Source organism: Bos indicus, chromosome 4 (genome assembly GCF_029378745.1).
Source record: "Bos indicus isolate NIAB-ARS_2022 breed Sahiwal x Tharparkar chromosome 4, NIAB-ARS_B.indTharparkar_mat_pri_1.0, whole genome shotgun sequence".
NCBI lineage: Eukaryota > Metazoa > Chordata > Mammalia > Artiodactyla > Bovidae > Bos > Bos indicus.
The window spans coordinates 109,895,719-109,921,848 of record NC_091763.1 but is presented as its reverse complement, the minus strand read 5'-3'; the positions used below and the strand labels follow the sequence as shown (position 1 = coordinate 109,921,848).

The following is a 26,130-nucleotide window of genomic DNA, read 5'->3' as shown; positions in this document are numbered from 1 at the left end:
CTGCAGATCACATAATGGTCTTTCTGATGGGTATTTTATATCGCCCTTTTAGAAATCTAATTAAATTAAATTAAATTATAACCCTCTGAAGGCATTTCGATGAGGATTTATAAGATACTCTAGTTTTTAAAAACGGATTTCCATTTATCCCATTTAGAGAACTTAGATGAAACATTAATTAATGTTTTCCTGAGACATGTTGCATCTCATTTGGGCAAATGTTTGAAAACAGTCTGGTCTACTTTATGATTTGGTGATTTTTCCGGGCTTGCTTAATGATATGTATAAAGTTGACTCATGAACTGCTAATCAATTCTAACTATAAGACACAGCATCAGACTTACCAATGCTGATTTGAAAATTGGGGAGTCTGACCTGAAATTCTGTTCATAAAAATGTCACACAGCAAGGAGGCAGTCTGGAAGGAAACTGGATGATGGCCAGTAGATGACTTCAGTGTCCACACACAATGTCAGTGCTTGCGGGAATTCTGGAGGTCTACCCATTGACTGCACCTTCACATTTTCTGTGTGAAAACTATGGCGAAGGGTTGACTGCAACTCTATCAAGGTCTACAGCTGGTCATCCTTCTTGTGAAGCCAGTGGCTTTTTAATCATTTCACTTTGTTGTGGAATGGGGCTTTGCTCACACATCAGCAAGGAGGAGAGAGAATTCTGAATTGAAAGTGGACCACCATGGTGCACTATTATCCATTTCCAAAGAAAGCTGGTGCTGCACAAAAATAAAATCAAGGGGTTATTGGGGGTGGGGCGGGGCTGCCATGGGAAGCATAAAGAGGATCTAAACTTAAAATTCTGTGTATTCTAGCATTACTAATTTAAATCTAATCACTGCTGCTACTCTCCAAATTTTGTTTTTGGCATCTAAATCTTCTAAGCACTTATCTACTCTAAATCTGGAACATTTTCCTGGAGATACAGTTTTCTGCTTAAGTATCACGCTCTCACATTTCTTCCTAATGCCTGAATCACATTCTTCCTATAGCAGATGCCAACAGTACTGTCAACTGAAGAAAAAGGCATGACTTATAAAGATGTGAGTTACGTTCTATCTGGGGGTCTCACTGAGGACCACAGCTCAGGATACAGCCTCTCAAAAAGCTCTGGAGCAACTGTTGCAAAGAGGCAAGGGAGGTGCCAGAAGTATAGGAGTTTAATTGAAAAAAAAAAAACACCATGTAGTCAAATATTAGAAGATTACAACTAATCACACACACAAAAAAAACCCACCAAACATCTCAAATTAATCATTTTAGTTCTTTGTTAAGTATGGGAAGACACACGAGTCTGAGCCCTCTGAAATCATTCCATAGCTATGCCTTTCAACTATTTAAGGCTGTATCCTGTTTTTCTCCATCTTGAAATTACCCTCAGTGTGGATGAAGTGGCTGATAGTTTAATGGTGGGGAACATTTCTTATTTACTGGAATGGAAAGCAACTTTTTTTTTTTTTGTGATCCACAAAACTGTCTGTGTATCTAACTAATGCAAAATTACAACTGTTTATTGCCAATCAACTCATCAGCTCAATCCTTCCTATAATATAGATTGTGTGTGTGTGTGTGTGTGTGTGTGTGTGTGTGTGTGTGTGTCTTTCCATGGTTTTCTCTTCAATCCTCTAATTTTTTAAATCCCTCTTAGTTCCTTCATTTCCAACTTTCAGGCATTTTTTCTGCTGCTATTCCATCATCAAGGTCTTCACATGGAACTTAAATTCTTGATACCAAATTAGAAAAGGTATTTAAATTACTATAAAACTGTGTACTGACATAATTATCTCCTTATTCATCCATGCAACTGGAATGTTAACCCATTTAAATACTGTACTTTAAAAAACCACCCTTCATTCCTTACACCTGTTTTATAGATGTTCAGCTATATTCTCTGTCCTTGACTGAGAGAACAGCTTTCTGAAAATATCTACTGCAGAAAATACCTTTTGTACAAGGATGACCCTCTTTACAATACTATCTAGAGCTTACGATGATGCTAGAGTAAGATCTGAGGGAATGCTAATATAGAGGTGAATTTCATATTTCTCTTCTTTTGTGTATCAATATAGGAAGTAAACACTATCACATACAGACCCTTGCTTTTTAGATACAGTTAGACATTTTATATTTGAAACCATGATAGATTTCTATTGCTCTGTAGAGTAACTCATTTTCCCTAAGAAACTAGTATCTCAAAGAATATTTGTTCCTCAGAAATGTTAATATACTTTTATGATCAAATGAACCCAGGAAAAGTCTGGGTTTGAGATAGATGGATGAGCATGGGTTATCTCAGAGCCTTTAATATGCTAATGTGTTTTGTGAATCACCAAAGGGTTTCAAGCTGCCCTAATATTGGTATTTCTTAAACACATTTCACCTCAGAAGTTCACAGCCTTAATTCTCCCTGTGGTGCATGCTTTGAAAAATTCTTGTCTAGACACTCGTTAGGATACAAGACTAATTATTCTTTGAACTCTCTTTCAAGTGTATGGCCTGAGTTCATATATAAAGATCACGTAACTTGCGAATTACTCCAAAACACTCAAGGTGCAAAGAGTGTCAGATTTGATTAATTTCTCTAAATTAGATTAATTGGTCCAAAATACCTACTTGGTGAAATTAGCAAGAATCCCAACATTCATTATTTGTCATGACTATCTTTCTCTCCTTGACTTAACAGGCCAGTGGTCAACAGTTTCCTGCCAGGGTGTGCTTTGTTCATATAGAGTGGTGACTTTTTTTGACAACATTCCCTCCCTCTGGATCAACTCTGACTGCAGGGATCTTTCCTTTGACTCCAGTCAAGTGTCTGAGGGCTTGCCTGGTGGCTCAGATGGTAAAGAATCTGCCTGCAATGCAGGGGACCTGAGTTTAATCCCTGAGTCGGGAAGATCCCCTGGAGAAGGATATGGCAACCCTCTCTATTATTATTGCCTGGAGAATCCAATGGACAGAGGAGCCTGGCGGGCTACAGACTATGGGGTCACAAAGAGTCAGACATGACTGAGCAACCAACACATTCACTTTGCAAGTGTCTGAAGGCCAGGGGTCTACCTCCTCAGGGGTCCTGTCTCCTTCTTAGACACTCAAGTAGATACCATTTTGGACCATCTGATTCTCATCAACTTGGGCAAATCATCCTTGTCTCTCATGTTTTGGGTGCCAGTTCTCTTTTTCTCAAAATACCAGCCTTAATAGTTTGCCTGTGTACATTCAGCTTAATTGTCCAAAATGTTTTAAAAAGTCCCTCAAATGCTATCTTGAGCACTTATCTACATCTAACTGTACAACCCTACAACATGAAAAATCTATTAACTCCCTACAGAATCAGGGAACTTGGAACTCCTTCCTGTAAGGTGAAAACAAACAAACAAACAAAAATCACACAGTAAAACATAAAAAAATATTAATAACTTACTAATAACTCTATAAAACAATCTACCTTGGGGTAGTTTGTATACAATGTGGTGAACTCATTCCAGATTCGTAATATCTAGTGCTTCAGAAAATCCCCTAATTCCTTAGAGAAGGAAATGTTTGAAAGTTTGATTCATTTGTTGCTTTCATTGGCTAAGTGTAAGATTGATATTAACCCTGCATTTAAGATCCCAAAAAAAGAAAATCTCAACATCAGAACATGCAACAATATACTTCCCATTTCTTGCTGTTAATTTTTTTTTTTTTTTGCAGCATAACCTAGTTGCAGTTGTTGCTATCTTGGGAATATTTTTTTTTTTTAAAGAAGGAAAGCAAAACCATTAAAATATAATTAACTATGTAGCATTCCTATTTCAAGAAAAGGATTTCTTTTTTCAATCAATTCAGATGAGACAATTTATTCCATAAAAGAGAATTCCTATTTATTTATTTTAAAAAATGTAAGCAGATCCTACCATATAAATGCTGTTTTCACTAAAATTTTCCACTGTTAACAAAACATGAATAAATATTATTCAGCATATTTAATCATAATGGATAAAAATATGTCTCAAAGAAATTTTTTAAAAAGCTCTTAATTTCATTGGAGAAATTATCTTGGTCATTTCGGCTCTTAATTCTAATTAGTTCTTGGTGAAATAAGTAGGCAAATACTGAGTAATTGAAAATTAGAATATAATTAAATTAAAACCAGTTCTTACTTTTAGGCTCACATCTGATAGCAGTAGTATTTTTTTGAGATGTATAGCAAAAACTGACATAGCACATAGACTGAATATTAAGCGTAGGTGAATCTACAGTCCTGGGACTAGTGACATTTTATACAATATGCTGAATATGAAAATGGGTAGAAGGACCATTGACTCCTTCTCAAATATATACAGGCACATAAGTCTTCATACAAACATATGAGTCAGAGAATAACTGATGGATAATTAAGGTAAGTCTAGACTTGATTCTACAAAAACCTGGGATTAAAGCCATTGTTGATTTTGTTTTAATAATAAAGTAAAAGTGGCAGAAGAGAGAACAACTCTATACAACTCATTTCTCTTGTGCAGAACCGTTTCGTTCTGCCTCTGCCCCACTGGCCTTGTTACTGGGGCTCACTCCAAGCTCGTAAATGGCTTTCTCATGCAGTCGTGATTCAGTTCAGTTCAATTCAGTCACTCAGTCATGTCCGACTCTTTGCGATCCCATGAACCACAGCATGCCAGGCCTCCCTGTCCATCACCAACTCCCGGAGTTCACCCAAACCCATGTTCATTGAGTCAGTGATGCCATCCAACCATCTCATTCTCTGTCGTCCCCTTCTCCTCCTGTCCTCAATCCTTCCCAGCATCAGGGTCTTTTCAAATGAGTCAGCTCTTCGCACCAGGTGGCCAAAGTACTGGAGTTTCAGCTTCAACATCAGTCCTTCCAACTGTGCCTGAAAACACCAAGCTGGAAGCATAGGGGAGATAATGAACCCAGGGAGAAGTAGTAGCTATTGAGAGTGAGGTATAAATACCCTAGGAATCCTCATGTCCCAGAGGAGGTAACGCTGACCTAAGGGTCTCACACGGATTCTCAGTTTCCCAATGGGATTAAGGCACAGATACCTATAGTGACAGCTGGCTGGATAACACTTCTTTGCTGCCTTCCCTTTCCTAGCTCACATCCCCAGTCCTCTACCAAAGGAATCTCTTGAGCCTGGAATCCTTGACTTACAGCATGCTTCTAGGAGTACGCGGTGAAGGTGATGCTCCAAGAACATGTCAAAATCAAGTCAGCTGGGATAGTCTGGATTACCTCTACATTCTCAGGGACTGAAGCAGAAAGTAAAGAAGATCAGACTGTCCCTTATCTCGCCTCCTTTCAGGCCAGCAAGGCTGCAATTCACAAATAGAGAAGAAATGGGAAGGGTAGAGAGGAGAAAAGGAAATCAAGGCAAACTATTCTAATGCTCACTTTTTTCTGTCTCTTTTATAGCTTTCACCTTGTTATTTTTTGTTTGTTGGTTTTTGTGGCAAAGTAAGGGTTTATACTGTGGGGCTTCCCTGGTGGTTCAGTGGTAAAGAATCCACCAGCCAAATCTGTGCAGGAGACACAGGTTTGATCCCAGATGTAGGAAAATCCCCTGGCGAAGGAAATGGCAACCCACTCCAGTATTCTTGTCTGGGAAATCCCATAGACAGAGAAGCCTGATGGGGTACAATCCATGGGTCACAAAGAGTCAGTGACTCAACAACAAAAACAGGTTTATCACAGGGTGTCAAGTAAAGGAGGAGGAGGCAAGTCTCGGATCTGTTCCAACTTGGTGTTTGTTTGGTTGGTTGGTTTTTTTGGAGTGTAATTGCTCTGCAATGTTGTGTTAATTTCTGCTATACAACATCGTGACTCAGCCACATGTACACGTATATCCCCTTCTTCCTGAGCCTCCCTGCCACTCCTCCAGGTCATCACAGAGCATGGAGCTGAGCCTCCCGTGTTACACAGAAGCTTCCCACTAGCTATCTTATTTTACGCATGGTAGTGTATCAATGTCAATGCCACTGTCTCAATTCATCTCACCCTCCCCTCCCCCTACATGTCCACATGTCCTGTCTCTATGTCTGTGTCTCTATTTTGCAGCTCTGCAAACTGCAACACTATTTACAGTAGCCTGAAGGAAGCAACCTAAACGTCCATCAACAGATGAATGGATAAAGAAGATGTGGTTTGTGTATGCCGTGGAATATTACTGAGCCATAAAAAGGAACGAAACTGGGTCATTTATAGGATGTGGATGAACCTAGGGGGAAGTCAGAAAGAGAAAAACAAATATTGTATATTAACACATACGTATGGAATCGTCTCATATTTTCTATCCACAGCCATTTCACTGTGTCATAGTGAAACAAGATGTCCCTAGTCTTTCCCTTTATCAGCTCCCTGTTTCTACTGCTTGTACTTCTTGCTTGAACGGGTCACCCCAAAAAGGCTCATACTTTTTCCCACATGCCTACAAATGCTTATTGTTTACAGACCCAACTCCCCAAGAAACCAACACAATACTAGTCAAAGACATGCTAAATATAAAATCAGGAAGAAGGATGCTGGAATCTTTCTGACATCTGGTGCTAAATGCTCAGAGTTACTTAAGGAAACACTACTATATATGGAAGTGTTACTTCTTAATGCTTCCAATATGGGCATATATTTGAGTTTTCATAATACTCAGTATAAACTGAGGTGTGAGTTTCCAATTCTCATAGACCATGCTCTGAAGAGACTTTCTGTTTCTAATTTAATGAATTATTGCTTTATCATGGTTCAGAGTGACACCTGGTTTGCTATGAGACTTGAAAAACTACTAGTTACAATATGACAAATTCAAATTGGTTTTGAGGTTAAAAAGTCAAGTTTCTGTCTATTGCTGCCTTCTGAAGATTAAATTCTAAGATCAACCCTTTAAGAGGCTAATCTATGGAAAAGTTTTTCGGGCCTAAACTCTGGTCTCAACTAAACTGAAGACCACTTTTCTTGGACAAATTTTAAAAACATATTTCTTTGTAATGACTACAGTACCTCATTACATTGACTTGATAAGATTCTTATATAAATTTGTACAGGAAGATTCAAGATGACACACTCTAACATGAAGATTAAGTTCTAAAACATATAACCCACAAACTGATTACATTACTATTACTATATAACAGAGTGAAGGAGGAAGGAATTAATCAGGCTTTTATCTGTCTGCTCCTATGGTACCCTAAGGACCAATGTGGTGAAAACAACACTTTCCATAATTTTGCCTTGTATCTCCAATGTGTTTTATAGAGCCAGCCACATAGGTGCAGAATAAGTAAGTTTTTAACTGTATAAATTAATGCATGCATAGGGTCATCAGGAAGATAGAATAGTTGTCAAACAAGATTATGCCTTGATTTGAAACACTAAAATAAATAACACAGAATCTGGCCAACAAGATGAGAAGTATTTAGCAGCCAAAACCTAGAAAGAATAGAATTTTATAAGCAAATACTGGAGGTACCTAGTCTCACTCCAAAAGAAACAGGATTTTGGCCCAAAGACTCAAGGATCTTTTAGCAACTGTATTTCTTTAGGCAGATGGACAATATATTTGAACTATACCTCAATTTCAAACTCAGGGGGCAATGCATAGGTTTAATTTCATCTTCTATTTACCTTTTCCAAAGGAAAAAAGAACAAATCATGCAAAAATACAGTGTTTTTTTTTTTTTTTCATTGTAAGTTGACCATTGGTTTTTCTTTTATACACTAAGCCTCTTTTTAACTTGAACCCTGTATGTCCTTTCATAAGTAAACTCTCAGATTTAAGTCTATGGGGCTTGAGTTCAGACCCAAAGCTGTGGAAAACCTTTCTTTGGAAGCCTCTTGAGAGATCGTCAGTCAGTCTCTTTTCTAGTTATGGGAACCTTTTATTGTTCTTTTTAGTCGCTAAGTTGTGTCTGACTCTTTTGCAATCCCTTGGAGTCTAGATCTCCATGTCCTTCTGTCCATGGGATTTCTCAGGCAAGAATACTGGAATGGATAGCCATTCCCCTTCTCCAGGGGATCTTTCCAACATGGGGATTGAACCCAGGTCTCCCGCATTGACAGGTGGATTCTTTACCACTGAGCCACCAGGGAAACTTTAGTATTGGGATTAAAACTACTAGAAAATAACAAAAACTGTTTAACCTTAAAGATACTAGAAAAAGTAAGAAAATTAGAAAATAAATGTTCGTTCTAGCATCAAACTAGCTCTGTTTGTAAATTAGTCCTCTCCCATTCTGCATGAAATGGAAAGAAAATTATAAAAAATGTGAAGCCTAAAATTCGGTTAAATGTACAGTTCTTTCTAGTAAGTTCCTTCAGCATAAATGACCATAATAAATACCACGTGATCCCAGCCCTCAGTGCATCCCCAGACACACACCATCTGACCAATCAGACCCTGGTCTGTAGCCTATGAATGTGGTCTACTTGGCTTAAAAGGTTTCCTACTTATTAAATCTATCAGATTTTATCTTGAGGGGTTCAACGAGAATACAAAGTTACTTAGGTGGTAGCTAAGACACTTAGACAAAGCGATGCATTTTCTGCTGATTAGAGTTAAAATAACAACAGAAAACAAGTTCACTCCCCTGGCTTATTAAGAAGATTTTCCATGCCCTACTCCAGGAATCTTTCTGACACAGGGAATCAACCCTGGTCTCCTATATTGGCAGGTGGATTTTTTACACTAGGTCCACTTGGGAAGCCCTACGTTAGCCTTCCTTAGTTTTTGAATTGAGATCTAGAAGTATACTATTTCTGTGTTGCTATAAAAGTCTATTGCAGGATCCAAATTCCTAGCTTCCTTTACCCATATGTATCTTCAAAATGTCTCCATCACTTGAGATAACCTTAGCCCATCTATATTTCTTGCAATGAAAGGGCCTAAAGGACCCTGTATTTTGAATCCCTATCTCCCGCATTGGCAGGTAGATTCTTTACCACTGTGCCACCTGGGAAGTCCTTGAAAGGACCCACTAACTGTCAACTATTGAATGCCCATAATGTTCTAGGACCTTTAAAATACGTTAAATATATTAAATTATTCAATATATTTTAAATTAACTTATTTAATCTCCATAGCCACACTGCTAGATGGTACTACTTTCCATGACTGGTTCATATTTATACAGGTAACAGCAGTGGAGTCAGTGCTCAAATCCATGGCTATAACACTTTGAAGCCCAGCTATTACACATCAGTTACAGCCAGTTACTGCCATTGTTCAAAACTGTTTTCATTTCCGTTCAGTTGCATCCTTTGTGCCTTATCCATCCTAAGAAAACATTTTAAAGCATCTTTGTCTAAAACTGCAGCATAAGATGCTGATGAACGTGAAAGACACATGTGATATTTCCTGTCATTTGTAGCAGGGAAGGTGGAATTTCTACTCAGCTGCCAGGATACTCTTCAGTCAAGGACGTGAGGTGCTTGCTTCCGAGGTTGTTCAGTGACATTTATGCTTGCCTGCTCCTGCCAGGGGTCACTCTAGAGTAGAGGAGAATCCTTGTGATGCTTCTGGGTTAAAACAAAATCTCCAACACCAGATGGATTTGAACCCTCATCTCTATTAGTTTTAGGACCTGGGGTGCCCTTAGCTACAAGTTAGTGTACCCTTTGATATCACATGTGCACCAGTTCTTAACCAGCAGGTTTAATCCAACTTTTTATTGGATCAAAACTCAACAGGGTATTTCATATGCTTCGAGGAAGGTTCATTTAATCTCTTTTCAATGGAAATTGCTGTTTGGAAAAATGCCATTTATTCATTTTGTCTTTTACTAATGTGTTTATTTTTGTTGAATGCCTGTGAGAGATCTTTTGCATGGTAGTTTAGTAAACCATACCCAAAATATTCATACTTAACCTTTACTTGTTGAGTTTTATTTCCCTTGTGAGAAGAATGCTTTTCCAAAACAGGATTAAAAGAAAAAAAAAAAACGGAGCTGCAACCAAACAAAAAATTCAAATTTTGACACGGTGTGTTGGTGCTTTTTGTTAGTTGAGAACTTTTCTAAGTTAAAAAAAAATATCCTTCCTTTACGCTAGAAAAATAAACTCTAGAGAAGTTTACTACTGAAAAGATGAATACATTATATAGCAGTAGCAGTTTGAGAAAGCAGAGCAACTTTAGGAAGTTTTCATAGTAGGGACTGAATAAAAATGTATAATGTAACACATTATTCTTTTTCAGGATGCAGGATGCATTAATTCACTTTTATTGCATATTATCATATGTAACCCAGTAACCCTGGCTACATCACTGTGTCTCAAGGGCTTTTAGAAGGCAATGTTTGTATTAGGCTGATGTTATCTGAACTGCTACTGAAATCAGAGGGACCCCCCCACCACCACCAGGAATGGCTTCTGGAGCCACTTCGTGGAAAATTTCCCCCTGCCCAAGCAGTTATCTTGGAGAAGGCAATGGCAACACACTCCAGTACTCTTGCCTGGAAAATCCCGCGGACAGAGGAGCCTAGTAGCCTGCAGTACATGGGGTCGCTAAGAGTCAGACACCACTGAGCGACTTCACTTTCACTTTTCACTTTCATGCATTGGAGAAGGAAATGGCAAGCCACTCCAGTGTTCTTGCCTGGCAAATCCCAGGGACGGGGAAGCCTGGTGGGCTGCCATCTATGGGGCTGCACAGAGTCAGACACGACTGAAGCGACTTAGCAGCAGTAGCAGCAGTTATCTATTTAGGAATTAGACCTTTGAGGAAGAATTTATTTGGGGGAAAAGTTTCATGGCTTAAGAAGACAAACAAAAGCTAGTATACCACTGACCTTCCCGCTCTTATAACCCAAAGAAGGGGAATACTGTATAGCACAGGGAACTATATTCAATACCCGGGGATAAACCATAATGGAACAAAATAAGAAAAAGAATATATAGCTATGTAAAACTGAACCACTTTAGTGTAGAGTAGAAATTGACACAAAACTGTGAATCAACTATACTTCAGTAAGATAAATTAAAGAATAAATAGAAGGGGAAAAAATTGTGTTGCCATCCCTCTTCATTGAATTTTTCTTATTTGGTATTTCCATTATCCACAACTCCATTTTGAAGTCTATTCTGCTTTTCTTTAAGAAAGTTTACCATGGACAGATAGGCTGAGAGATAGATAAATTTTATATGAATATTAATCTTTTTAAAATCATGTGAAATGGTTCAGTGTCTAATAGAGAGTTTTATTGTACTGATGCATGTCTTACTTGAAAGACAATTATATAAGATTAAATTCCTTTTCTCAGCCAATCAGAAAAGAGATTCCAATCATTTTTATGACCTCTAATAAACTCTGTGGATGAAAAATTGGGCTATTAATCTCAAGTACAGTGACAGAAATAAAATATTATGAATAAAATTTTTCCTTGTGCTTCATGGGCAAAAACATATATGGTCTATATTTACTCGAATCTTTAAAATTCGGTATTCATTATTTATAAAATAAAGCAATAGGAAAATGGCAAGAAAATGATAAAACAACAAGGAAGTTGCATAAAGAGATGAAATGCAAATCACATTTATCTAAGAGAGGAATTAATGTTGGTAATATTTCTATTAGGAAAAGAATGCTATAGAACACACAGGACAAATTTTTATTTTTAGGAAAGTGGTGCTAGCCTAATACATGAAGAATCTGCTTTGTAGAAATAAAAAAATAATATAAATAAAATATCCAACATGAATATATATTTACAATCTGCCCAGCTGTCATCTAAACACCTGGAATATACTAATTCATTTAACATTTATTATAATTCAATGGGGTTCTCTACCACTGTCATCTGTAAGGAAGAAAAAACAGACCCAATGAGATTAAGAAATGTGTTCAAGTCACATACCTATAAAGTGATGGGGCTAGAATGTTCATTTACACAATCCTCCCTACCAAGCAGCATTAAAAAAAAAAAGTTCAAATTCTTTCTATTTCTCATCAGTTCAATTCAGTTACTCAGTTGTATCCAACTCTCTGTGACCCCATGGACTGCACCACACTGGGCTTCCCTGTCCATCACCAACTTCTGAAGCCTACCCAAACTCTTGTCCATTGAGTTGGGGATGCTATCATTTCTCATCATCTCATCACCATTTGTCATCAGTGTCAGACAAATATTCTCAGTTATCACCTGGATCTCTCCAGGTAGCACTCTATAAGCATTTTGGATGCTTTAGCTCTCACAATGGGTCCCACAGAATTTCTCCTCTTCCGTTGACCATCCTGCAAGGTGGAGGACAGTGGTGGGAACAAGCCCCTCCTGCTATAGAGAATACAGTGGTGGAGTGTGACTGGTAAGAAATGTTAAAAAAAATAATAATAAGCAAACATTTAAGACCAAACAGAAACCATTTCCTTTTAATGGTAACCATGTGCAAGAAATGCTCAACTATGTCACTGATAAAATACTCTTTTCCTGAGACTGACGGCTCCCCAGCCAACCTCCTTTTCAAGGATTCTCACTATCACTTACGCTTATCCTTCCCCACCATTGCCGATCTCATCAACAGTTGTGCCAGCCATTCAGCCAAAAACATAAGAGTTATCCTAGAAGATTCCTCCTTCTCAATTAATTCCTGTTTGTTCAACAATTTAAAAAAAATGAACCCCCTTTGATATTTCTAGCATCAGTTTTCTGCCCTCTTCTGGCTATTTTTATTGACAGTCATCAAGATCTCCAAGTAAACTCAATTTTCTCATTAATTACACAGAAATACATGTGAATTGACTTTTCTAGATTATAGAAGTTTAGGAAAGACAATACAAATCACTTAGGATGTCAACGCCTGGAGTCAACCAATATAATGTTTTTGTACAACCTCCAGTTCATTTGTATCCTCTCTTCTTCTCTGCCCTTCTTCTGCATCCATCTGCCTGCTATTTGTGTAAGCATATTTTATAGAACTGGGCTCATACTTTATACATAGATTTGTTGAATTCATTTTCCATCATTTAGTATAAATAACTAGTAAGAGTGTTGGAGAAGATTCTTGAGAGTTCCTTAGACTGCAAGGAGATCAAACCAGTCAATCCTAAAGGAAATCAATCCTAAATATTCACTGGAGGAACTGACGCCGACTCTGAAGACACCGACTTTGGCCACCTGATGAGAAAAGCCGACTCACTGGAAAAGACCCTGATGCTGGGAAAGACTGAAGGCAGAAGGGGATGACAGAGGATGAGATGGTTGAATAGCATCACCTACTCAATGGACATGAGCTTGAGCAAGCCTCAGGAGATGGTGAGGGATAAGGAGGCCTGGTTGGTGTGCTGCAGTCCATGGGGTTGCAAATCGTCAGATGTGTCTGAGAGACTGAACAACAAGCAGAATTTTGAGATCAAAGGGCATAATGGGTTTGTTTGTTTGTTTCAGAGTTACATTTCTTAAAATAATAAAATGAATATGTGCCTATTGTTGAAGGCTTGGAAAATACAAAATAAAAGCAAAATATAAGAGTTACTCACAATCCCATGGCCATTGTACTGGACCTCAGACAAAACTGTCCCTTGTCCCTTTTCACTAGATGACTGTTGTTCATGTCCTAATAAATGCTTGTCTCAGTCAAGTTTGGGGCTTCCTTGGTGACTCAGTGTTAAAGAATCCACCTGCTAATGCAGGACATGTGGGTTCAATCCCTGGGTTGGAAAGATATCCTGGAGAAGGAAATGGTAACTCACTCCAGTACTGTTGCCTGGGAAATCCCATATACAGGGAAGCCTGGAGGGCTACAGTCCATGAGGTCCATGCCATGACTTAGCGACTCAACAACAACAACTCAATCATGTTTACTTCACCTCTCAAATTACCATCCATACAGATTCCAGGATGAAGAGTCTTTAAATTTATAATAATTTATTTTATAAATTAACATAATGAGGTCACCTTGTTGAACTGCCATGCCCTATTCTCTAACTTTACTCTACTAATGAATTACCCCCAACACAAAATGATTTTGCAAAGTTACTCTCCCTACTTGATTTAATGTGCTTCCCTTTTCACCCACAGAAGTAGAAAGAAGTTATTATACAATGTTGGTGGTTTAGTTGCTAAGTGATTTCCAACTCTTGCAATGCCATGGACTGTAGCCTGCCAGGCCTCCTCTGTCCATGGGATTCTCCAGGCAAGAATACTGGAATGGGTTGCCATTTCCTTCTCCAGGGGATCTTCCCAACCCAGGAATGGAACCTGGGTCTCCTGCATTGCAGGCAGATTCTTTACTGACTGAGCTACAAGGGAAGCCTTGTTACAATGATATACAATGTTATATATACTATCTTACACATACAATGTTAGTAACCCCGATAGAATGAGTCAGAAATTGGGTGCTGTGAGGTTGAGTTACCACAAAATAGAAGAATGGGACCAGCTAGACATTTTCTGGTTCAGGTCAGGATGTTTCAGGAAAAGGGGATTAGAGCAAATCTCTGAGACGATGGAGAGATTTGGGAACAAATAGAAATTCAACAAAGGTTTGTCTAGTCAAGGCTATGGTTTTTCCTGTGGTCATGTATGGATGTGAGAGTTGGACTGTGAAGAAGGCTGAGTGCTGAAGAATTGATGCTTTTGAACTGTGGTGTTGGAGAAGACTCTTGAGAGTCCCTTGGACTGCAAGGAGATCCAACCAGTCCATTCTGAAGGAGATCAGCCCTGGGATTTCTTTGGAAGGACTGATGCTAAAGCTGAAACTCCAGTACTTTGGCCACCTCATGTGAAGAGTTGACTCATTGGAAAAGACTCTGATGCTGGGAGGGATTGGGCGCAGGAGGAGAAGGGGATGACAGAGGATGAGATGGCTGGATGGCATCACTGACTTGATGGATGTGAGTCTGAGTGAACTCTGAGAGATTGTGATGGACAGGGAGGCCTGGCGTGCTGTGATTCATGGGGTCGCAGAGTCGGACAGGACTGAGCGACTGATATGATCTGATTTCCTAAAAAAGGATGGGATTAGATTATAAAGAGTTAAGGAGTCAAAGAAGTCAAATGAAGAATAAGGAATTAAATTAGCAATGCATACATTAGCAGGATTTTCACCAATAAGGGATTATCTGAAATTGTGTTTAAAAAACACCAGTCTAGGGACTTCCCTGATAGCCCAGTGGTTAAAACTCTACACGTCCAATGCTGAGGATATGGGTTCAATCCTTGCTCAGGAAACTAAGAGCCCCATCCCCACGTTGCAGGCCCCGAAAATGAACAACAACAAAAATCAAATGAGAAGGAATGTGAGGTTCCCCCCAAAAGGAAAGACATTGAGAGGAAACTTAGAAGTATAGTAATAAGACTTTGCGAGCCTTCCTCCAAAAAAAATCTCTACATTGAATACCTAAATAAATAATTTTAACCTGATAAAAATATAAAAAATACCAGTCAACAGCTGCAGAGCAGATTAGATTAGAAGGCTACTGCTGATTTTAGGCAGCTGGGCCGTGCGCTGCTGTAGCTCTCAAAATGTGATGAGGTTAAGGGACAGGCTAGCACAGTGAGAGTTAAGTAACGTATATTCCATCAGACTGTCACCAGCATCAAAGCCTGAGCCCTGTGTGTGCCTGCTAATTCCCAGCATCACCCTAGCACACGGGCACACAGGAGTTTTTGCCATAGTTTGTTATGCTGACTTAGATATTCATTTTCCTCAGTTTTCCGAGATGAATGCTGAGTCTCACGTGTGCCTCTTTTTGGACTGCTACTGGAAACCTGGTTCATAAACTGGACACCAGCTGATAGCCACTTGCAATCATGGTCATTTGATAGGATATTTGCCACCTCAAAGAATTTATGCACAGTAAAATAATTTGAAAATAATTTATACAGTAAATAAAATTATTTTTAAATTTTTCCTGAAATACTATATGGTTTTGAGTATTTTTCTCTATGTACCTTCTAAATGACACCTAGATTGTTTTTATTTGCCATTATTGGATGCAGTTTATTGGTCAAAACTGTCTTGAAAAACATTACTCACAGGTGTTCTGAGTTTTATTTTTATCTGTTTTGGTTAATTTCACTGTTGTTGCTGTTGAAAAGCATTCTATATTTTTTAGGCAGTGTTATAGATAGCTAAAATGTTTTTCATCTTTCAAACTACCTTTTTAAAAAATGATTTTTTTAATTTTTCCCTGTACACAATTTCCTGATATTTTTATACTTCATTTAAAAAAAAAAACAACTAATGGACTCCCTTAGCTTCTCCATTCCATGCAGAATTTAATTGAGTGATCAATCACTAACATAAAGAGTTCTTAAACCTGCAAGGGCACATTTATGCAATTTTACATAAGCCTTGCCAATCCGAAGTCGAACTCAGTAAACTGTTCTGTTTTGTTTTTCTATTGAGGAACAAACTCTATAAAGACCAAAATAAAAGATACATGTATTATCTGATTCCAAGCCAAAGAGGGGAGACAATTCTATTCCTTGATGAAAAAAAAAAAGTTACTTATTACAACAAAAAAAATCAGGGCTTGGAATAATATATGATACTTTTATTATATTAAAATGGCTCATTATGATATTATCTCAGAAGAAAAATAGGCAACACTTTCATGCTTTCATTCTCCTCTTGACGTAAAACTCTTCATTTTCTGACCAGAACATGGTCTCTCCTAATTTGATGCTGTATCGCAGATAAAGATGGATGAAACTCTCTGAAGGTCTGACCTTGCCAGCGTCGAAATAATAAGTGTACTTACAGGAAGATGCATTTCCAATTAGGTGAAAGATTCTAGTTTTACACACCTTTTGAGAAACAAAGAGCAAAGACCCCAAATAAAATCAAGAATAAAATTCTGCTGGACCCAAACTAGATTTTTTTTAAAGGATGATTTTAGTCAAAATATGTTATTTTCCAGCTCCTGATGCTAATAGAAGGAAAATGCTTTTTAAACGCTTAGCAGATGTTTAGTGGTTTTATCATCATCATTATGAACAAGTTATGCTAAATTATGTAAATCTGTCTTGGAATGGAAGGCTTATATGTACTTAATATACTTTACAACTCTTTCCCTCCATTTGGTGGTAACGTCTTTAGGATGAGCGTTAGGTGTTTAGTTTTTATTTTTAAGAATACTTTACTGCAGAGTTTATTTTCCCCCTTTACAGACCTTTCACAGATACATTATAACACCATAGATTGTAGCTGGCCAGGCTCCTCTGTCCACAGAAACCTCCAGGCAAGAATACCAGAGTGGGTAGCTGTTTCCTTCCCCAGCGGATCTTTCTTACTCAGGGACCAAACTTGGGTCTCCTGCACATCAGGTAGATTTCTTTACATCCTGAGCCTCTAGGGAAGCCCAGTAACTTAACCAGGAGTGAAAATGTTGAATTATTCACAATTCTGTCTTACATTTCCACTTATGGCTCTTAAGAAGACATATTCTTAATCTCCATGTCTGTCTCTAGTTAAGACTGCCAAGGTTACATCCTTATGCATCTCAGTCCTTTTCTGTAAGAACATCAAACATCACACCCCAAACTGAGTGTAACGTTTTCTGAAAACCTCCTCCTACCCAATCACCCACTCAAGCTAGAAACAGGAATATGGTGATCTCTCCCATTGAAGTTAGTAATCGAGTCTTAACATTCTACCCCTTAAAATGTCTCTTCCATGACCACTGGTTGGCATCTTGATCTACTGCATCTCGTCTCAGGAAAAAGGCTGTGGCCCCAGCCCTCTGGCTTTCTTCCTTCTTATTTAGAAATAAGAAAAACCAAGTCAGAATCTGTGGATGGTCATCACACTGTTAACCAAATATCTTGGCATGGAATAGAAACATCTCCCCAGACTGCCTGGTTTCCAATCTTGTCTCAGCTGCTCACTTTTGCTTACCATTCCCTCCATCTGGAAAGTCATCCTTCTAGCTGATCTGTTCATCCAATTTCTCTTAAACATCGAACATTTACCTCAAGCAGTTTGTCTCAAGGGTAGCTTTCCCTGTTTTCCATCACCTTCTCTCATGTAACTATGGTACTTGACTATAATTCTTAGAACAATTTAGAGAAATTTGAACAGCACTATATCCTCTCTTTGGGTGTAGATATCTGGAGGGCAGTGTTGTGTCTGACCTTGTGTTGTAACTCAGAAGTGCCTGCACATCAGTGGCGGCTCAATTATTTCTTAACAGAATGAATGACTTGGGGTTGACTCCTTCTAGATAATTTGGGCGTTAAAAACAAGATGGGTATTCCAAATAGAAGTCAAAATCCAGAAATCTTAAATCCAGCTTCTACCTCTGTCCTTAACATCCTTTAATACATTTTCTTCCTTTCTTTCATCCTTCTGTCCTCGTTCCTTCCTTCCTCCCATCTGTAAACCCTTAGAAGCCCCAAATACACCTGGTAACATGCTTGCCACTGAGGAGATGCAAATTACACAGGATCACCATCCTTTCCTTAAATGCAATGAGAACTTAATTTTCAAATTCTTTGACTTAAGGAAAATATGTGTCCAACGGGCCAAACGCAGGTCTTCTTTGATATGTCAAGAAATAGTACAGTGCTGTCTGCTCAGTCACTCAGTCGTGTTTGACTCTTTGCCACCCTATGGGCTAGGCTCCTCTGTCCATGGGATTCTCCAGGCAAGAATACTGGAGGGGTTTCCCATTTCCTCTTTCAGGGAATACAGTCCTGAATAGACATTAAGTTTGCAGAATTCCAGTGGAATCTGATATTCTAAGATGAATTTTATGCTAAATACGCTCTTGTGCTGTGCTGTGCTGAGTCACTTCAGTCGTGTCCAACTCCTTGCGACTCTATGGACTGTAACCCACCAGGACCCTCTGACCATGAGATTTTCCAGGCAAGAATACTGGAGCGGATTGCCATATTCTCCTCCAGGGGATCCTCCTGATCCAGGGATTGAACCTGCATCTCTTATGTCTCCTGCATTGGCAAGCAAGGTTCTTTACCACTAGAGCTACCCGGGAAGCTCCAGATATGCTCTTACAACATTAATTTCTGTTTAGTTTACTTCAGTAAACTGCTAGGTATGGAGAATTTTGAATGAGCTGCTGATTTTGAGAGCATAGTTAGGATTTTATCTGGGAGAGACAGGATCCTTCATCTGATTGGTGATAAACATTGAAAGAAGAAATATGGGAAGTTAATCCTCAGGTCTAAAGCTTCAGATTCCAGGTCTGAAAGGTATTTCTAACATCCACTACACTGGGGCATAAGGCAAGGGCTTGAAACTGGGGATAGTTACATCCTTCTGGACTTAGTGTGAATTGTTCCAGTTATGGGCCCATGAGTGAGCCCTACTAGGGAGGATAGAAAGTGAGGCCGCTGTGAGGCTCTAGTTGTTAAAGGCCTGGAGGTCCTGTGGGGAAACAGAGTGACTCTGCTCAGGGAGGTTTATTCTCATACCGATTAACCAGTGCTTAAGAGCCAAGCTTATTACATCTATGGTACACTCCAAGGCAAGCATCAATATGCCATCCAACAAATACTTTCTACTGATATGCAAGCATCTCTGTTGGCTCAGTGGTAAAGAATCAACCTGTCAAGCATAAGAACCAGGTTCCTCCCTTCGGTCAGGAAGATCCCCCGGAAAAGAAAACGGCAACCCATTCCAGTATTTTCCCCTGGGAAATCCCATAGACAGAGGAGTCTGGCGGGCTACTGTCCATGTGGTCACAAAAGAGTCAGACACGACTTAGCAACTAAACAACAACAGAGGTGATATCCAAAACTGTGATCTAATAGCAAGGCCTAATTAATCGTGAGCAGAGGCTGCAGAACAAAATCAGCTGTTCTCTCTACAATCCTAAAAAAATACTGAAGGACCAGGAGGAAGGTAGTGAGAAAATACAATGGAGTAAAATTGTATCTCATGTTCTGTTCAGTTCAAAATTGCTTCCACTATGGGTGTGCTAAGACAGAGCCAATAGCTTCCAATAATCTCAAGTCTCAGAAGAAATTTCCTTAGACACTTATCACTGAGCTTTTTAAAAATTGTCAAAGTAATAGTTAAAATAATGAATGAAATTTTAAAAATAATGAAAAGTTTAGGCACCAGAAATATATTTATGCAGATAAATTGGAAAAATTGACAAATATATATTTATATTGATTAAATTCTCTTAAATTGAATATAAATTTAAATTTATGTTAATAAATTTTTAATTAACCAAGATAAATGTGCTAATTATGAATAGGCCTTCATCTTACACAATGGCATATGGATTATACTCAAATAAAACAAAAAATATATTTGAAATCTTTGAATTGTCTATTTTGTTTTCATAAGAATAAATATGTAGTTATTAATTACATAATAGAATGCTCTAAATTCTGAAAGAGATGGGAATACCAGACCACTTGATCTGCCTCTTGAGAAATTTGTATGCAGGTCAGGAAGCAACAGTTAGAACTGGACATGGAACAGACTGGTTCCAAATAGGAAAAGGAGTACATCAAGGCTGTACATTGTCACCCTGCTTATTTAACTTATACGCAGAGTACATCATGAGAAATGCTGGACTGGAAGAAGCACAGGCTAGAATCAAGATTGCCAGGAGATATATCAATAACCTCAGATATGCAGATGACACCACCCTTATGGCAGAAAGTGAAGGGGAACTAAAAAGCCTCTTGATGAAAGTGAAAGTGGAGAGTGAAAAAGTTGGCTTAAAGCTCAACATTCAGAAAACAAAGATCATGGCATCCGGTCCCATCACTTCATGGGAAATAGATGGGGAAACAGTGGAAACAGTGTCAGATTTTATTTTTTTGGGCTCCAAAATCACTGCAGATGGTGACTGCAGCCATGAGATTAAAAGACGCTTACTCCTTGGAAGGAAAGTTATGACCAACCTAGACTGCATATTCAAAAGCAGAGACATTACTTTGCCAACAAAGGTTTGTCTAGTCAAGGCTATGGTTTTTCCTGTGGTCATGTATGGATGTGAGAGTTGGACTGTGAAGAAGCTGAGTGCCGAAGAATTGATGCTTTTGAACTGTGGTGTTGGAGAAGACTCTTGAGAGTCCCTTGGACTGCAGGGAGATCCAACCAGTCCATTCTAAAGGAGATCAGCCCTGGAATTTCTTTGGAAGGAATGATGCTGAAGCTGAAACTCCAGTACTTTGGCCACCTCATGCGAAGAGTTGACTCATTGGAAAAGACCCTGATGCTGGGAGGGATTTGGGGCAGGAGGAGAAGGGGATGACAGAGGATGAGATGGCTGGATGGTATCACTGACTCAATGGACGTGAGTCTGAGTGAACTCCGGGAGTTGGTGATGGACAGGGAAGCCTGGCGTGCTGCAATTCATGGGGTCACAAAGAGTCAGACACGACTGAGCAACTGAACTGAACTGAGAATTCTCTAAATCTATTTTTTCAAACAAAACAAAATATGTATTAGAAATCTTTGAATTGTCCATTTTGATTTTAAATAGCAATAAATATAGTTATTAATTACTATAGATTAATAAATACATAGTAATAGTGAAGAGGAACTAAAAAGCCTCTTGAAAGAGGAGAGTGAAAAAGTTGGCCTAAAGCTCATATTCAGAAAACTAAGATCATGGCATCTGGTCCCATCACTTCATGGGAAATAGATGGGGAAACAGTGGAAACAGTGTCAGACTTAATTTTCTGGGCTCCAAAATCACTGCAGATGGTGATTGCAGCCATGAGATTAAAAGACTCTTACTCCTTGGAAGGAAAGTTATGACCAACTTAGATAGCATATTGAAAAGCAGGGATATTACTTTGTCAACAAAGGTCTGTCTAGTCAAGGCTATGGTTTTTCCAGTGGTCATGTATGGATGTGAGAGTTGGACTGTGAAGAAGGCTGAGCACCGAACAATTGATGCTTTTGAACTGTGGTGTTGGAGAAGACTCTTGAGAGTCCCTTGGACTGCAAGGAGATCCAACCAGTCCATTCTAAAGGAGATCAGTCCTGGGTGTTCTTCAGAAGGACTGATGCTAAAGCTGAAACTCCAGTACTCTCGCCATTTCATGTGAAGAGTTGACTCACTGGAAAAGACCCTGATGCTGGGAGGGATTGGGGGCAGGAGGAGAAGGGGATGACAGAGGATGAGATGGCTGGAGGGCATCACCGAATTGATGGACGTGAGTTTGAGTGAACTCCGGGAGTTGGTGATGGACAGGGAGGCCTGGCGTGCTGCGATTCATGGGGTAACAAAGAGTTGGACACAACTGAGCCATGGAACTGAACTGAATATATATTCGATAATTTAAATCAGTGTTTTCAAATTGTTTGTTCCAAAGGTAAATCAAAATCAAGGTAAAGAGCAGTGTATTTTAGTCAATGTTTCTTATATTCTTAATTCATTTGGAAAAAGCAACTTTACAAATTAGATAAGCAATAATTGTCCAAATGCATATTTAATACTAATTATCTGCTGTGTATTTTTATGTAGACACATGTAATATATTTATATTTATTTTTAAATGGCTCCCTCACTCCAATGACCCTCAACCAGTACACAAGTTCCATCAGTATAGCAATTTTTTTCTCTTCTGTTTATGAATATACTCCAAACCTAAATCAGTTCCTGAAATATACCAAGCATTCAGTAGTCATTTGTCTCTTTAAGATAGTATATTTTTATTATATACGTATGCTTGAAAAACACATGTTAATACATATATTGATTCAAGGATGAAAACATCTTAAATAGTATTTAAAAATGTAACAGTTTCCTATATATTATTGACTGTCTGTTAATCACTATATTAGAAGCTTTGTGTAATATTATTCTGTACCTTTTAAAATCCTCTTTTTTTTTTTAAGAGTAAACTAAGCCTTGATCAGTTATGGAAGCGCTATGGCTGAGACCAGAAATGCTTTACTCATTTCCAAGCTCAAGTCTTTCCTGTGATGGTTATACTTTAAATGATGATGTAGGGATAAAGGGGGCTTCCCCAGTGGCTCAGCAGTAAATAATCCTCCTGCAATACAGGAGATGAAGGAGCCACAAGTTCAACCCCTGGGTCAGGAAGATCCCCTGGAGGAGAGCATGGCAACCCACTCCAGTATTCTTACCTGGAGAATTTCATGGACAGAGGAGGCTGGCAAGCTACAGTCCAAGAGGTCACCAAGAATTGCACGACTGAAGAAACTGAGCACAGCACACATACACACACACACACACACACACACACACACACACACACAACATAGGAGTAAAGGTAAATAATTACAAGATATTCTGTATAAATTGATGTTAGCCCTATTTACTTAATATCACTTTAGAAGCTAGTATGTCTTGAGGTTTCATCTTTAATCTTTTAAGATTTTCATTAAGGATAAACATACACCTGTTGTTTCATCTCAAGACCACACAAAAAATTTTGATCATATGCTATTTTGTCTTGACAAAGTTGTCAGTTCTTACAGAATAATAAAGTAAAAATCGCAATTAAGATATCATTCAAAGAGGCCAAAGTCAGAATAGTAAGATTTATTGACCTTGGCTCCCTGACAGCCTGCTTTGGGCATTAAGAGACCTGGGATGGAGTCTCAGCCTGGCCACTAATTAGGTGTTGTGACCTTGAGCAAATCGGTTTGTCTCTCTTGGGCTTTTGTTTCTTCATCTGTAAAATTAGGAGGCTGGACTAGAACATTCTCTAAGGTTGCTCCATCTCTAAAATTCTATGATCCATAATCTTTAGAGAGCACAGGCCTGTTCATTATATCTTCTTTTATAACAACTATAAATCAGTCCCCAAGACTGACAGTATCAGCCAGAATTCAAAGGTACATTATTAGCAAGTGCTTAGTCATTAACTGTGAGAGTATTGGCCATGATACTCTAAAACATGCTTTCAAAAGCTCCTTTAAGTAATTCAAGAGTGAAAAAAAAAGAAAGTCACATCATTAATTATGCAAAGTTATGACTCTAGACACACAGCATTTCCCTGACTTTTGAAAGTTGCAGCCAATTATAAGAAAAGTTGTAAAGCCTTCTCCCTTACCACTCTGGAAGTACCAATACTATCTCTGTTTATTCCGTCTCCCATTCTTATAAAGATGGAAAGGTTTAGAGCAATTAGCAATTTGTATCTATTTAGTAATTATTTGGTTTTTACAGAAATGAAAACTTAATTACAGGGAAGTCTTACCCCAACCCACACATTTGCACTGAATGCTTCTTTTCACAAAGAGTGGGATAAAGAGTGGTTTACTTTATTCACAGTGATTTCAAAGGGTTTCATCTAGAGGAGAATCCTTAGCAGTGATGGAAGCGTCTGTAGTTCATGAGCTCCTATACCCAAAGCACAAGGGCTGGGCAGGGCAGAGTCAGCCTTATAAAGCACTCCAGTTCCATTAGGGATCTCTCTGCCCATCACTCATTCCTTAGCCTCCTACACCTGTGCCATCTAATGTATTAGCCAGGAGCCACACACAGCTATTTCAATTTAAATGAATTAAAAGTGAGCACAATCTAACTTGCTCAGTTCATCAGTTGCATGAGCCATATTTCAGGTGCCAGACCACCTACAGAGTAGAGGACCTGACTGTCAGCAAGCAGAAGTTGTGACAATTACAACATTGTCAACATAGGAAAAACACCATTTTTTAAAACCTCCTAGCCTGATTTTGGAAATCCTTGAGAAATATTCTGTCTAGCAGAACTGGGTAACATGTACAACCCTCGACCTGTCCTGTGGGCTGAGAAGTACGATGACGGGGTAGGCAGCCTGTCTCTATTCTGAAGACACGGCTGGAAAGGGAGGCAGGGGAGTAGTATACTTGGAGAAGGTGGCCAGCCTCATTTGCCTTCAATTCAATGCATTGATCTTTGGTGCTACCATTGAACTTATTCTGACAAATGCATATACCCTGATAATCTACTCATGTGCCTATTAAGATATAACATTCAACCGTTCCCAGGAAGTTCCCACATGTCCCTTCCCAGTCCATATGAATCCCCCACCCAAAGGTAAACACCAGTGTGATACTGTCCACCATAGATTAATTTTCTATAGGTATTTGTATGCTTATATAGATATATTTTTTCACATGGACACATGCTATTTCTTAAACAACAGAGTGAAGTGCTTAATTTATTATAGAGAAACTTTGGTTTGACCCCTGACTCTAACCTTATGGAATTATCCAACTTCCCTAAGTCTCCCTTTGCTCTAAATAAATAAGGATAGTAGTAGCAACTATCTGGCAAGATTGTCATGAAGAAGAAATGAAGTGATGGATATAAACAATGGGGTCAATGTGATGCTTGAAATAGGACATAGATTCAGCAAATGTAAGCTTTTATTTTGATTTAATTGCAAAAACTTTCAAGGTTCTTGCTCTCTCACTGACCTTTAAACTCCTTCCTCCATAAAACAGAAGATTTATCTAGATTCTTCTGTGAGTCAACATAAAGGGGAGTAATAGGTCCAGTTTTCTCATACTTTTAAATAAAAGATCAAGAGCAAGGAAGGGAAGTTCAAAATGAAAGTCCATAAAAATCAAATTAAAATGTAGTACTGATGACAATTCTGGTTCTTTGGATAAAATGTCTGAAACTAAAATATCAAAACTATCAAAATGCATAACCCAGTTTTACGAGCCTTAGAAGAACTTCACAACAGCCATCCCCCAAGTTTTATTCTGCCAGTTTTATGGCTGACTCATCACAGCTCAGATTTTCAATGAAAATAGTTGATGACATAAACCAACCTCCTATAAAACAACTCTAATACAAATTCCATTTTTACATAATACGATTTAATAGAACAGCTATTGTATGGAATGGCAAGTCATCAGGTCCCTTACGATTTGAGGTGTTTATTCTAGGGTGGGAGACGATTCCTTGGTTTGTCTGCTTTGAGCAAAAGGAAAACAGATTTTCAAGGAGTCAGTAAGCCTGGGGTCTGGGCAGTGGGGGCCAAAAGGGACTGGATTGCTTGGGTCAGAGTCTTTCTTGGCTTTGAGGTCACCCAGAGACTGGCCTGTAGGAGGAATTAATGAGCCACGCAGATCTGAAGCTGCTTCTGGAACTAAGGCTTCAGGAAGTTCAAAGGAAAAGCAGCAGGGTGTTCAGAGGCAGGTTTTTGAAGTAACTGTTTAGCTGCAGTATCAAAAACGGTTCTGCCATAACATAAAAACAGCAAAAATATAATAATAATTCTCTAGTTACCATTTCAAA

At 38.6% G+C, this 26,130-nt stretch overlaps 1 long non-coding RNA gene across 1 annotated transcript in view; it reads right to left on the bottom strand.

The window, feature by feature from the left end:
* Positions 1-26,130, bottom strand: part of LOC139182790 (uncharacterized) — a 74,092-nt gene that overhangs the window by 17,994 nt on the left and 29,968 nt on the right. The window contains exon 2 of the long non-coding RNA XR_011566362.1: positions 1-26,072. This exon is cut by the window's left edge and continues 17,994 nt beyond it. This is a non-coding gene — a long non-coding RNA (uncharacterized lncRNA). The remainder of the gene's footprint in view (positions 26,073-26,130) is intronic.